Here is a 6670-nt window from a genome sequence, read left to right on the forward strand (position 1 = left end):
ATTCATTAGTCACTTCCTGAAATAAATCCTAAAACAAAACTCCCAGAAATATTATAGTCAAAATCCAGAGCTCCCTGGTCAAGGAGAAAATATTTCAAGTAGCCAGAAAGAAATAATTCAAATATCATGTAGCCACAATCAGAATCACATAAGATATAGCAGCCACCACTATACAGAAAAAGAAGACTTGGAATATGATATTCTGGAAGGCAAAGGTTCTAGGATAACAATCAATAAAAACCTATTCAGCAAGCCCGAGTATAATCCTATGGGGAGAAAAATGGATATTTAATGAAATAGAGACTTTCAAGCATTCCTGATGAAAAGACCATTACAGAATTAACTAGGATTTAAGAGAAGCATAAAAGGATAATCATAAGAAACTAAGCAAGGTTAAATTATCTACATTCTTATATGAGAAAATGATACATGTAAACCATCAGAACTTTATCATTAGGGATGTTAGAGGGAATGTAATTACATAGAGGGCCTGAGCATGACTCTACTATGTTTGGATGATCTCAAAAGAAGAATGGAAGGGTGGGGAAGAATAATATACTGTGGGAGGGGGAGAAGGGAGAGGAAGAATGAAGAAAATTATCTCATATAAATATGATGTACAAGGAAGAGTTTATACAATGGAGAAGTTGGTAGAAGGGAGTGGTCAACACGAACCTCACACTGATTCAAGGAGGGAAGAATAGATATATGCATATTGTTGGGTACAGAAACTCATTTTATTCAATAGGGTAATAGAAGGGAAAGGATTTAAGAGAAGGGGGAGGGGTGAATAAGAGGGTCAGTAGATTAAGTGAGGCAGTGGTCAGAAATAAAACAGACTCTTAAAGAGAGGACAGGATAAAAAAAAGAGGAAAGTATGAGAGTAGGGTTGAGGGAAATAACAATTAGCAATGAATGTGAATAGAATGTCAAAAGGAGATAGCAGAATAGATTAAAAACCAGAATCCAATAAGGTGTTGTTTAAAAGTATTTCTTCTGGGGCAGCTAGGTGGCGCAGTGGATAGAGCACCAGCCCTGGAGTCAGAAGTACCTGAGTTCAAATCCGGCCTCAGACACTTAATACTTACTGGCTGTGTGACCCTGGGCAAGTCACTTAACCCCAATTGCTTCACCAAAAAAAAAAAGTATTTCTTCTAAAAATAAAGACTTTTAAAGAAGGAGGATCAGCACGTCTGGTGTAAGGGCTTGCTGAGTCCTTTTCAGGGTAGCTGATCCACCTCTTGGTGTCTACTTGTCGCCCAATTCTCACTTGTGGCTTCAAGAAGCTGTAGCATACTCAGCAGTCACACCCTAGTAAAACTGTCTCAGCAGACAGGCTAAACCAGGTTGAGGGTAACCAACAGGCCCCAAACCCATTAGTGGGCTAGGGGGATTTCTACCCCAAGCATATGAAGACTTCCCTTGGCAGAGTGGGTAGATGAGAACAATTTGTTCCAACAGCCAGAAGGTCGCTGAAGGATGTCGTATGGAATACTTTGAGTTTGGCTAGACATCAAAGATGCCAAGGTCATCCAATGCATCTCAGGTCATCAACAGTCATCCTGACTTTTGTCCTGATGCTGGACTTCAATGACTCTGGAAGCGAGAGTGAGGCTGATGACTGCGCAACTCTGCCTTACATCCAATTTATGTGCAAATCAAGACATAACCCTATGATGTCATTGGTCCTTTTCAAAAATGAAGGATGAACAACAATAACATTTAGAATTAAAATAAGAGGTTGGAGCAGAATCTATCATGTTTCAGCTGAAGTAAAAACAAGAAAGCTGAATACAGTCAATGCCTCCACTTCTTTTTGTCTCATTCTTTTAACTCTTTTCAGGATGAGTGCTAACCTGATCATTCCACTGAAACTTCTCTCTCCAAAGTTATCAGTGATCTCTTAATTGCCAAATCTGATGACCTTTCTCAATCTTCATCCTTCTTGACCTCTCTTCAGCCTTTGGCACTGTTGATCAACCCCTTCTTGATGCTCTTCTCTCTAGGTTTCTGTGGCACTGCTGTACCCTAAGTCTCCTTTGCAGGATCTGCATCCAGCTCACTCCTGAGAATGGTAGGTGTCCCCCAGGGCTCTGGGTTATTGCAATGGTCTTCTAATTGACTTCTTTTTTTTTTTTATAACAATTTGTCTTTTTATTTAGCACTTCTACAAATTATGCCTTAACAGCAAATTTCCGAAGAGGGTACAGGCGTTCCTTCCTCTGCTGTTTTTTGGTCTTCAGGCTTTCCTCGTGCTCATTAAACCTGTGGCGCATGGCACAGGTCTTCTCGGGCCAAAGGTCCAGGGGCTTGTATTTCTTGCCCTTATAGAATTTCCTAAGGTTCTCTTTCTGTGTCTGGTTGATGACAGTCACGACTCGGGCAATAGATTTTCAGACAACTCAGATCTCAGATAGCTTGGATGCAGCTTCTCCAGTGACCTTAGCCACTCTCAATTGGGAAAGGTCCACCTTTAAATCATCTAACTGTTTAAGTAGCTCCTCCTTCTTCTTCCCACGAAGATCTCTGGCCTTGATTTTTGCCATGATCGAAGATATGACAGCCTGCCACCGGATCCGAGGAGAAAGAATTCTAATTGACTTCTTTACACTATGTCTCTACTTATTCCTGTTCATCCTGCTTTCAGCTTCAAAGTGATCCTCCTAAAGTACAGGTCTGACCACACCATTCCTCTATTTAAAAAAATCCAGTGGTTCCCTCTTGCCTCCAGGATCAAATATAAAATCCTCTGTTGGGCTTTTAAAGTTTTTCATAACTTGGTCTTTTCCTATCTTTCTTATACCTTCCTTCCATGTACTCTTCAATCCAGTGAGTATGGCATCCTTGTTATTCCTCACACAAAACACCCCAATTCCAACTGTGTGTTTTCATTCTTTATCCTCTGTGCCACGAATTCTCTCTGTCCTCATCTCTACCTTTGGATTTCCCTGGCTTACTCCAAATCTCAGCTACAATCTCACTTTCTACAAGAAGTCTTTCCTGATCTTCTTTAATGATATTGCCTGCCTTCCCTCTAAGATTATCCCTATTTTTGTTGTATGTATCTTGTTCCTACAAGTTGTTTACATATTGCCTCCCCCATTAAATTGTGAATTCCTTAAGGTCAGGAACTATTTTTAAAATTTTTTTTAATATCTCCACAATTCCTGGCACATAGTAGGCATTTCATTAATGATTTTTGACTTCTTGACTTCAAGTCTAATTGAATAGACAAGATGAAACAAGCAATAATAGGTGGCAGAGTGTGACACCAAAATGAGGGGTACTCACAATAATCATTTGGGGAGTTGAGAGAAGGGGGAGCAAAGCTTCACAGAGATGGTGGACTTTGAGTAGGAGAAGGATTTGGACAGGTAGTAAAGGTGGGTCAGTGTCATTCAGGGGCAAAAGCATGAGCAAAGACTTGGAGTTAAGAATAAGCATGACTTGTGCATACCCTTTGACCCAGCAATACCACTTTTGGGTCTTTTTCCCAATGAGATCATGGAAAGGGGAGAGGGACCCACATGTACAAAAATATTTATAGCTGCTCTTTACATGGTAGCAAGGAATTGGAAGTTCAAGGGATGCCCATCAATTGGGGAATGGCTGGACAAGTTGTGGTATATGAATGTAATGGAATACTATTGTGTTGTAAGAAACGACGAGCAGGAAGAGTTCAGAGAAACCTGGAGGGTCTTGCATGAGCTGATGATGAGTGAGATGACCAGAACAAGAACATTGTACACAGTATCATCAACATTGTGTGTTGATCTACTGTGATGGACTATATTCTTCTCACCAATGCAATGGTATAGAAGAGTTCCAGGGAACTCATGATAGAAGAGGATCTCCAAATCCAGGAAAAAAAAAAAAAAGAAAGAACTGTGGAGTATAGATGCTGAATGAACCATACTATTTCTTTTGTCTTTGGTGCTGTTTTTCTATTTTGAGGTTTTTCATCATTGCTCTGATTTTTCTCTTATAACATGACTAATGCAGAAATATGTTTAATGTTATTTTATGTATGTATATGTATATAGATATAGATATATAGATATAACCTATATCAGATTACCTGCTGTCTAGGGGAGGGGGGAGGGAGAAAAATCTGAAATTGGAAAGCTTATATAAACAAAAGTTGAGAACTATATTTACATGTAATGGGAAAAAATAAAATACTTTATTACAAAAACAAAAAAAGAATGAGCATGACATATAATTATAGAAATTATGGGGGGGCAGCTAGGTAGTGCAGTGGATAAAGAACTGGCCCTGGATTCAGGAGGATCTGAGTTCACTTGACACTTGACACTTACTAGCTGTGTCACCCTGGGCAAGCCACTTAACCCCAATTGCCTTACCAAAAAAAAATTTTTTTAAAAAGAAATTATACATTCAAAAAATGTATATAGTTATATATTCTTAGCACTGACAGAAGCCTCACTTTACAGAAGAGGAGACCTTGGCTCAGAGAGGGATAGTGATTTACCCAAGGTCACACAGCTCGTTATCAGGGACCAAGGAATGGAACCCTGAGTTTCTTGACTTCCATCTCAGTCCTCTTTCCACTTAACAATTTTGACTGTGAATGAAGCCCAGATCCTGTGTATTCTATAAGACTGGACAGAAGAGAGTGGGATTTCCAAGCTCTAAAGTGGCAGTCTGGCATTTGAGATGCCCAAGCCGCAGGCCTCACTCTGTACTTAATTAGGTTTCTATAAGTATCGGTGACTTCCCTTTATCCTCATTCCTGGTGGCCATGATGATTAGTTCATCAGGGTATTTGAGAATTTTCCTTGAAGGTCTGAGGGACTTTGACGGGAAGGAGAATTTTGTATATACTCATATGCGTATGGGTTGTTTCCCCAGCTAGGATGTACATTTAATAGCGGGAACTTTTTATTCTTTGCATTTAAAATCAGCAGGCCATGCAAAAAAAGCAGGGGCAGCTAGATGGTGCAGTAGATAAAAGCATTGGCCCTGGATTCAAGAGGACCTGAGTTCAAATTCAGCCTCAGATTCTTGATACTGTGTGACCCTGGGCAAGTCACTTAACCCTCATTGCCTCCCCCCACCCCCCCAAAAAAAATTCAGCAGACCTGCCACAGAATAGATGCTTGATTAATTCTTTTTGATTGATAGATTGTCCTGGATATTTAGTTGAACAAAGGTGAGCTGATTATTACTCCAATGCCTAATTAGGCCAATCTCTCACACCAAGTTGCTAGAACTTTTTCATTCCAAAATGTATAAAGTCTCCCTCTGTGCAGAGTTCAGGACTAGGAACTCTGGGGAAAAGAAAGGCTTACCCTCCTCAGGAAGCTTATAATTTAGTTGGGAAGATAAGACATGTGACACTTTTTTGATAACATTTATATAGCATTTTTTCTTTCAAAAAGCCTGTGTGAGTGAGGTACTGAAGGTATCTTACCCACTTTATAGATGAGTAAATTGCTGTTTAGAAAGGCTGAGTAACTTGTCCAGGTGATACAACTAGTAAAAATGGGAGCAGGGGCTTGAACCCCAATCATCTGATTCTTTCCACTAAACCATATTGCCTCTTTCTATTATAATGGGCTGGTCCAAGCAGACTATTGTGGTTATTAATAAAAATAATTTCAAGAGACAAAGTTTTTGGGTAAATTATAATTAGTTTTATCAATCATGGCCAGCAAATGATCGACTACAAGGGCTCAAAGAAGAATCGTTCTTTTTTTGTTGTTTTTTTTTTGTTTTTTAAAAGAATTTATTTTCCATTTGCATGTAAGGGTAGTTTTCAACATTCACTTTCATAAGATTTAGAGTTCCAAATTTTTCTCCCTGCCTCCCTCCCTTTCCTCCCCCCTCCGCAAGATCGCATACAGGTTATATATGTACAATCCACAAGTGTTCTTTTTATCAGTTCTTTCTATAGGGGTGCATAGTAAGCTTCCTCATTAGTTCCTTGGTATTGTCCTGGATCATTGTACTGCTGAGAGTAGTTAAGTCATTCACAATTACTCATTGCACAATACTGCTGTCACTACGCACAATGTCCTCTCAGCTCTGCTCACTTCACTATACATCGATGTTCATTAGTCTTTCAAGGTTTTTCTGGGATCATCCTGTTTGTCATTTCCTGTAGCACAAGTCCATTCCACTACAATCATATAACACAGCTTTTTCCATCATTCCTCAATTGATGGACATTCCCTTGATTCTCAGTTCTTAGCCTCCACCAAGAGTTGCTATAAATATTTTTTGTACAATTTTCCCTCTTTTCTCTTTTTCATGATTGCTATTGTTAACTGTTTCCCTTCCTTCCTATTCCCTTCCCCATATTTATTCTATTATCCATCTTCTTTCATCCTATCACTCTTCAAAAGGGATTTGCTTCTGTCTGTCCCCTCCCCCACTCTGTCCTTCCTTCTTTTGCCCCTCTCTCTTTATCCCCTTCCCCTCCTATTTTCCTGCAGGGTTAGAGAGATTACTCTACCCAATTGAGTGTGTACATTATTCCCTCCTTGAGCCAATTCTAATGAGATTGAGGTCTTTGAGCCAATTTTGATGAGTGTTAGGCTCATTTACTGCCCAGATTAAATAGATTACTCTACCCAGTTGGGTGTGTCTATTAGTCCCCTCCTTGAGACAGCTCTGATGAGTTTAAGATCTTTGAGCCTTTTCTGAT

General features: G+C 39.6%; 1 pseudogene; it reads right to left on the minus strand.

Annotated features, from left to right (window-relative positions):
- Positions 1-2126: 2126 nt before the first annotated feature.
- LOC122738086 lies at positions 2127-2546 on the minus strand (annotated as a pseudogene).
- Between the last annotated feature and the right edge of the window lie 4124 nt (positions 2547-6670).

Source organism: Dromiciops gliroides, chromosome 2, assembly GCF_019393635.1.
Source record: "Dromiciops gliroides isolate mDroGli1 chromosome 2, mDroGli1.pri, whole genome shotgun sequence".
Taxonomy (NCBI): Eukaryota; Metazoa; Chordata; class Mammalia; order Microbiotheria; family Microbiotheriidae; genus Dromiciops; species Dromiciops gliroides.